At 39.0% G+C, this 7,423-nt stretch overlaps 1 long non-coding RNA gene across 1 annotated transcript; it reads left to right on the forward strand.

Moving 5' to 3' along the window:
- Positions 1 to 6,490: 6,490 nt before the first annotated feature.
- LOC149287150 (uncharacterized) lies at positions 6,491 to 7,141 on the forward strand. The gene is made up of 4 exons (XR_016277519.1): positions 6,491 to 6,551; positions 6,653 to 6,715; positions 6,818 to 6,892; positions 7,076 to 7,141. It is a non-coding gene; the product is annotated as an uncharacterized LOC149287150 (long non-coding RNA).
- The last annotated feature ends 282 nt before the right edge of the window (positions 7,142 to 7,423 follow it).

Below are 7,423 nucleotides of genomic sequence, written 5' to 3' on the forward strand. Positions count from 1 at the left end.
TGATGGACAGTAATCCAGGTAACACAGGAAATTGTACAGGAAGGGGTTGAGCTAGATTGCCACATGGCAAAAGTGTATATAAGCTCAGATCATCATTGTACAGTGTGGGTTTTGGAATTGGTGGATGGGGTTGGTCTAGCTCTCGTGTATGTTTTGCAACCAAAAATAAACAGTGCCTCTTGGAGAAAAGCCAGCCTACGGTGCTTTAATCTAGCAGTTGTGTTTCCTGGCAAAGCTCCAGTCTGCCAGTTTGTCTATCTACTCACAAGCTTCCAAGATTGCTCTGAGTTCACCTCTGCATTTTCTCCCAACATTTATACTCTCATTGTTTAATCCAGTTTTAGTACTGGGATCGGGGGGGGGGGGGGGGATTGATTTCTTTTGGATTTTATTGTAACCTCGATGTATTTTATTGTTGAAACCAGCACAGATTCTCCTTCATAGAGCAGTCTAGAAATAAATCTTTTCTTATTATATTATGCTGGCATCCAAGTCGGCTCGTATCTCGTGTGTGTGTTTGCCTTTGCTGTTCTTATGGCTGGGAATGGAGCTGAGGAATGAGGAGAGAAGAAAGGGTCCGTTTTGTGCAAATTCACAACTTCTGCGCATCAAAGAGTCCAGTCTGTTGAAATAGCAAAAAACTTTATTAAAACACATAGTCAGAAATTCAGTGTTTAAGCTAGAACTGCCCTCCCCAAGCCAAAGAATATATTGAAACCCCCAAACCTAAAACTCCACCTTCTACCAAACCTAGCCCCCACCTACAATTCCCACCATCTATCCCCCACTTTGCCATCCCTCTCACACGCACAATCTCTCCCTGCCCCAGACATTCGAAGAAACTGGATCCCTTTCTGTTACTACAGGTCCCCAACTTTCTTCAGCCAACATCCCACAAATTCCGAATGCTATCATTGCTATTCTAGCCAGCCGCAACAAACCCCAGCCCCCCATCTAACTAACCTAAACCACGACCCATAATCCCCCGCCAAATTTATAACCCAAAGCAATTATCTATACTAGTAGCAATTAAAACCTAAACTTTACTAAACATAACTTTAAAACATAAACAGACATATGGACAGAGAAACTGTGCAAATAAATTCATATGGGCTTTTTAGCACCGCTGGATGGAAAAAAATATTTTTGTATTCTACCTTTACAAAAATAATGTTCATTCACTTCTTGGGTTTGTGTGGCTTCTCTCCTGTGCTGCCTCTCTGGTGACGGAATAGGCCTGACCTCCGAGAAAAGCATTTTCCACACTGCTGGCATTTGTGTGGCTTCTCTCCTGTGTGGATTCTTTTGTGTGTCAATAGGTTTGACTGCCAAGAAAAACATGTTCCACAATGCTGGCATTTGTGTGGCTTCTCTCCGGTGTGGATTCTCTGATGTCTCACTAGGACTGACTTGAAACAAAAACATTTCCCACAATGCTGGCAGTTGTATGGCTTCTCTCCTGTGTGGACTCTCTCATGACTGACAAGTTCTTCTGTAAAGAAGGAAAATAATACTGAATATCAGAGTTAATTGAGGAAAGTGTTAGCCCAAGATTTAGCCCTACGTTCATACCTCCCTATTTGATATTAAATTAATAAAGTTGGGGTGGGTGACCTGAGCAGGACCCTGTCGCAGATGCCCCAAATCCATGAAACGATTATATCCTTACTCACAGGAGCTGGCAAAGAAGAGATTGTGGGGGAACTACCTTGAGGTAATCAGTTGAAGCAGATAGTCATACAGACTGTTGAAAAAAGATTCCTTTAAACATGTGTAAAATATTTTGATTGAAAAGTGACATCATATCCTGTGAGACGGCCAGAGAGTCCTGAGTCAGAGCACATGGCATGATGCAAGCCAACTGCAGAGGACGCTTCATGCTGTGTGGCACCAGGAGATGGATCACAACCAATACACAATACAGGACACATGTGGATTGTTGTGAGTAGTATGTAGGTGTAGCTCCTGTCAAAAAGTGATTTATGACCCTTTGGCCCCGCCCCCTAGAATGATTTATGACCCTTTGGCCCCACCCCTTTGAGCCCCTCCCCTAACCCTGCCCCTTTGGCCCCGCCCCTGGTCCCGCCACTAGAATGATTTATGACCCTTTAGCCACGCCCCTGGCCACACCCCCTAGAATGATTTATGACCCTTTGGCCCCGCCTTTGGCCCCTCCCTCAAGAATGATGGATGACCTGTCAAACTGATGGGCGTGTCCTTACCCCGGAAATGCTAGGGCGGGACATCCGTGCCACGTGACAGACCCAATCCATGGTGGCGTGGTCCGCCCCCTCCCCCTGCCCTCCCAGGGATTCCCATTAGCCCCTTGAGGGGCACGTGATCCTCCTGTAAGACCCCGCCTCACCACGCCCTGGACAATGGTTTGGTCCCTACGAGAATCACGTGGTCTGCGCCAGCCAATAGAAGACGGGCAGCAGAGATCTCTAGGCCGTATCGAGAAGCTGCCATTCTATGCATGCCCAGACACGTTCTGCGAAGGCAGCATGGAGGTACCGAGCACCCCACAGCGTTTGGCTAGACCTTCTACAGCCAGGAGAATCAAAACCACAATGATAACATCCTGGCTCAACTACCGTGGGCCTGTGGGCTTTAGTGACCCTCCCGTACCCTTGAATATGGCTGAGATCTCACATTCTGACAAAGAGAATTGTGCACCAGAAAATTCTAAGGGGCTTCATACGGTTTTGGACTCAGAGAAGCCTGTCAGGCAGGTAAAAATACAAATCCAAAACCTTTTTTTTTAAATTGGGGCTTCATGGATGGAGATCGAAAGCAATAACGATTGTTTTTAAATTACAGAGGCCTGAAAGAAACAGTTGTCAAGCTGATGCAAAATATGTCGAAGGTCCTTGTAATATAAGTTTGCAGAAGCTCGTCTCTACAGGAGATGTACAGGTGTGTGAATCTATCTGAAGAATGGTAGTAAAAGCCTGTGTATAGAAGCACTAATTAAAAGTGTTTTCTTTTTAATATTTAGGAATCTGTGGAGCACCCTACTACTGAACCTGCATACCTCAGAATGCGACGCATTTTAAGCATGGAAGCAACCCCTGTTCTGCCATGCAAAAGATGGTGGACTATGAAAGCTATCTCTAGAAGCGTCATTTTTGTGGTTATAAGAAAAATTGTCGATGCACAATTAGGAAAAAAATTGTTCTGCTTGTGCATCTGCAGCACAGCAATCGTTAGAATGCCATTCCTGTATAAAAAAGGATAAAAAAATACTATCTAAATATGTGAGAGAGATATGCTGTAAAATCTGCTTTAAAAATTTAATACACTTGATCATTGTAGTATCCTACAGTTTAAATCATATGCTCTTGACAAAAAAAGGTATCGATTCTATATTAAATACTGTTATGATTTTAAGTAAATCTGAACATGCTATTGATGTCTTAAAAGCATTATTGAAGCCTTCAGATAAATCAATATTAAAATATGTAGAAACGGTAATTAAACAGAGACAGCTTTCTATGATCTGTAAACAATAAATTCCTATGTATCAATGTTCTTATAAGAACTTATCAAATAAAGCCTGTTTGGGGAAAAACCTTTTGCTATTTCTTGATATGTCTATATTCTATATAAGGGTCTATGAAGGTATTCAACTAAATAAGGTTTGGAAGGGCCAGAGACCCTTTGAGTAAATGCTGTTTGGGGTCAGAAGGGGTGGGAAGGAATGGGAGGGTAGGCCACTCACAAGGATTGAGTGTCCCGAACCCTATTTTCTGTCATGTAGAATATATAGCTTTGCAAAGCAAAACATGACTTAATGAAATGATCTTTTTGCAAAAGGATGCTTGCATTTGGAGAATCATGATAAATGGTGTTTGTGTATAATTTCATGACCGTGAGAACCCAGGATATAGAGCATCTAACTTCTTGTTTTTCTATCAGGTATAAAAGATAATTATTCCAAAGCAAAACATGACTTAATTAAATGATGTGATCTATATTATTTGTTATTTTGGAGACACTGATATGGCCTGTGAGATATTTTTTTCTAAATAAAGAGTCCAAAAATCCTATAAAAAGAGAGGCTCTTTCCACGTTTAAAACACAGCAAGTTTCCCTACTTGACTGTAACACAGCAAGCTTCTCCACTTTAAGGACATCTGAAAATTGGGTGAGTATGTTTTCTTATTTCTCTCTCTCTCTCTGGCTCTCTCTGTCTCTGTCTCTGTCTCTGTTTCTCTGTCTCTCTCTTTCTCTCTGTGTTGCTCTTATTAAAAGTTTTTATAAAACGTGTTCAGGCAGTAACTCTAAAATATAGACAGGCCCTGTTGTGTGTGTGTGTCTAGGTTTAAGAGCTATTTTCAAAATGCAATGTATTTCATTTTGTGTAAAGATATTTTGCCTCTTTCTGTGTTTTTCTTGTTTCTCTGATTTTGGATTCTGTGTGTGTGTGTGTGTGTGTGTGTGTGTGTTTCTTTTCCTTTCTGTTTAAAACATGTTTTGCATCCTTCTCTGATCAGCACAGTCTGTCTCTATTATCAGAGGGGGGGGGGGGTTGTGAAGGAGTGAACCCTTCCTCCCCTCATTTTGCTAAATTGCTAGCCTACATTCTTTTCTAAAGTCTGCTGTTGTACCTAGACATTGTTTTTGCTAAAGTCTCTTTGTCTCTGTGTAACTTGCTCCTTTCTGTTTAAATCATTATTATTATTATTGTGTGTGTAATTTTGCTTTCCCGTGTGTTGCTCTTGTTAAAAGTTTTTCTAAAATGTGTTATTGTAATAACCCTGTGCGCATATATATATATATATATATATATATATTCTGTTAAAGTTAAAATTTCAAAGTTTAAAACATGGGTTTATTCTGAGGCACCCCCCCCCCCCGATGTTAAAATAACACTGTTCCAAGCATTCATTCTCCCTACTTTTTTTTTTAATGAAACAAAATATGTCTTGCATTATCAATTTAGTCAGATCAATAATAAACCATAGACAGGTTTTGTGTCATTATGATTATTTGCCTAACTGTTTAAAAGTGTAAACTTTGGTTTTTAATCTCTCTTTCTGTGCTGCTATGATTTAAATAAGTATCATCATTATTATAATTATTACTGTGTGTGTGTGTGTGTGTGTGTGTGTGTGTAACTTGCTCCTTTCTGTTTAAATCATTATTATTATTGTGTGTGTGTGTGTGTGTTCATGCATATATATATATATATATATATATATATATATTCTGATTTAAGGAACGTTTTTAAAGTGCAATGTGTTTTATTTAAATATTTCATTTAAAGGTTTTAAATCACATGGCCCATGCTGATTGAAATGAAAATGTTGCCCTTACACATTCAATATTAGACAGTTTGAAAAATAAAATATAGTTAGGGTGTATTCATTCATTGTCTTCTGATCTAAGTGCCCCTCATCTGTGTGTGTGTAAAAATAATTTTCTTTTACTCTCTGCTTATTTAAGAGTTGCTTTTAAAGTGCAATGTATTTCATTTAAATTAAGTGTTATTTTGTATAAGGATATTTTTGCATTCTGTGTGTTTTTTCTGAGCTTTACAATCCTCAACTAGCACTCTGTGTGTGCTTAGACAGAGTGACACTGTCTCAGCCTTTTTGTCTCTTCCTCCATTTGTATGTTGTTTTTTGCATTCTGTGTGTATGTTGTTCTTGTTAAAAGTTTTATAAAATGTGTTCTTTTATTAACTCTGTGCATATTTATATTTCTTTTCATTTATTTTCTGATTTAAGGGATGCTTTTAAAATTAAGCATCCAAAGAGTTTTTCTTTTTTGCAAAGGAACAATGGTTTTATGAGAGAGGCACACCGCCTGCTGTCGGGCCAAATTCACCACAAACACACATTCTTTGTTTTTTACAAAATGACACTGCGCATGATCCCTGGATGTGTACTAACATGTCTCAACATGTTACCCTGAAGATAAGAGGGCGTCATTTCCCCAGGGTGTGACCCAGGAGATGTCCTTGTACATTCAGTGGGACACTACGCGGTTTCTATGCACTGCTGTTGGTAAAAATGTTGTATATGCTTTTCAGATTTATCTCAAATCTTCTGAGACATACATTTTGAAACAAACGCCATGGCATCATCTAAACAAACAGGTAAAGAGGTTTTCTTTTAGGGTTAACCTTGGAAAATTACAGAGGTTCCAAGATGTGCCTGATGCTAAACTGCACCCCTCCTTTCCTATTAGGAATGGGCATAGAAAAGGCTTGTCAATATGTGGACAGTGATGATTCCGATTTCGGTAAGTTATATTTATATATTTTATAGGAGGAGGGTTAAGGTGTATTATAAAGAACTTACTAATGTGCATCAGTTCTTGCAGCGGGCATCTCTAAACCTCTAAGCACGCCATGAAACCAAGTGAAAATTAAATGATTCTGGCGCGTGTTTTTGAAGACTATCATATATTTCATTTAAAGGTCTGGCTCATTGCATTATTATTATTATTTATTTAATTATTTATTTTCCATGCTTTTTCAGCAGGCACCTCTAAACTTAAGGACACCATAAGGACAAGTGAACAGGGAGATTTGAAGAATGCAGGTGGGTGTGGGTTTAAGGATATAACATGTATAGTCTCTGAAAGGTCTATGTAATTGCATTATTATTATTATTAATAATATTTATTTTCCATGCTTTTTCAGCAGGCAGCTCTAAACTTAAGGATGCCATAAGGACAAGTGAACAGAGAGATCTGAAGAACGCAGGTGTGTGCGCGTTTAAGAATATAACATGTATAGTCTCTGAAAGGTCTAGTTCATTGCAATATTATTATTATTATTACTTATTTATTTCCCTTGCTCTTTCAGCAGGCAGCTCAAAGATTCTGGACAAGAACTCCATTGAAACTCTGACACCAAGTGGAAAGAAAAGAAAGATTTTTGGTGAGTATGTGCATTTAAAATCATTATTACTGTACTTGAAATGCCCAATATTTCTTTTACAGGAAAAGATATAATGAGGGAAAAACGCCATTTAAATGGTTGCTCTTTCCATGTTTGAATACAGTGTGTGCTACAAATGGAGTAGGGACCCTATTTACTGATACCTTTCTTCTTCTTCTTTAGACAATAAAGTTCAAAAGGGAGAAGACCCTGAGAGCAGACCTCCCAAGAGACAAAAACATGATGAGGATCTTCTTAAAGAATTTGCTTTCAAGTATAAGACAATATATGACTGTTTTATTCATTTACAAAGAGCCGCACAGCAAATATGGATACATCGCGACACGTTGAATAGGCTTGCAGCTAATTCACAGTGTACACGTGCAGATCTGGAGGCTATTGTGACGGCCATTAAAAAATACTGTAACTATGTGGTCTGTGGTGACACACCCTTTGAAAATGTTCAAGTAGGTGGGGGAAGTTCTAATTGTCAAAAGGCCAGAAAAAGAAAAAAGTCTATCAAAGAAATGA

The sequence above is a fragment of the Sceloporus occidentalis genome, unplaced genomic scaffold (assembly GCF_023333645.1).
Source record: "Sceloporus occidentalis isolate IW3139 unplaced genomic scaffold, rSceOcc1.0.p SCAF_64, whole genome shotgun sequence".
NCBI classification, from domain to species: Eukaryota; Metazoa; Chordata; class Lepidosauria; order Squamata; family Phrynosomatidae; genus Sceloporus; species Sceloporus occidentalis.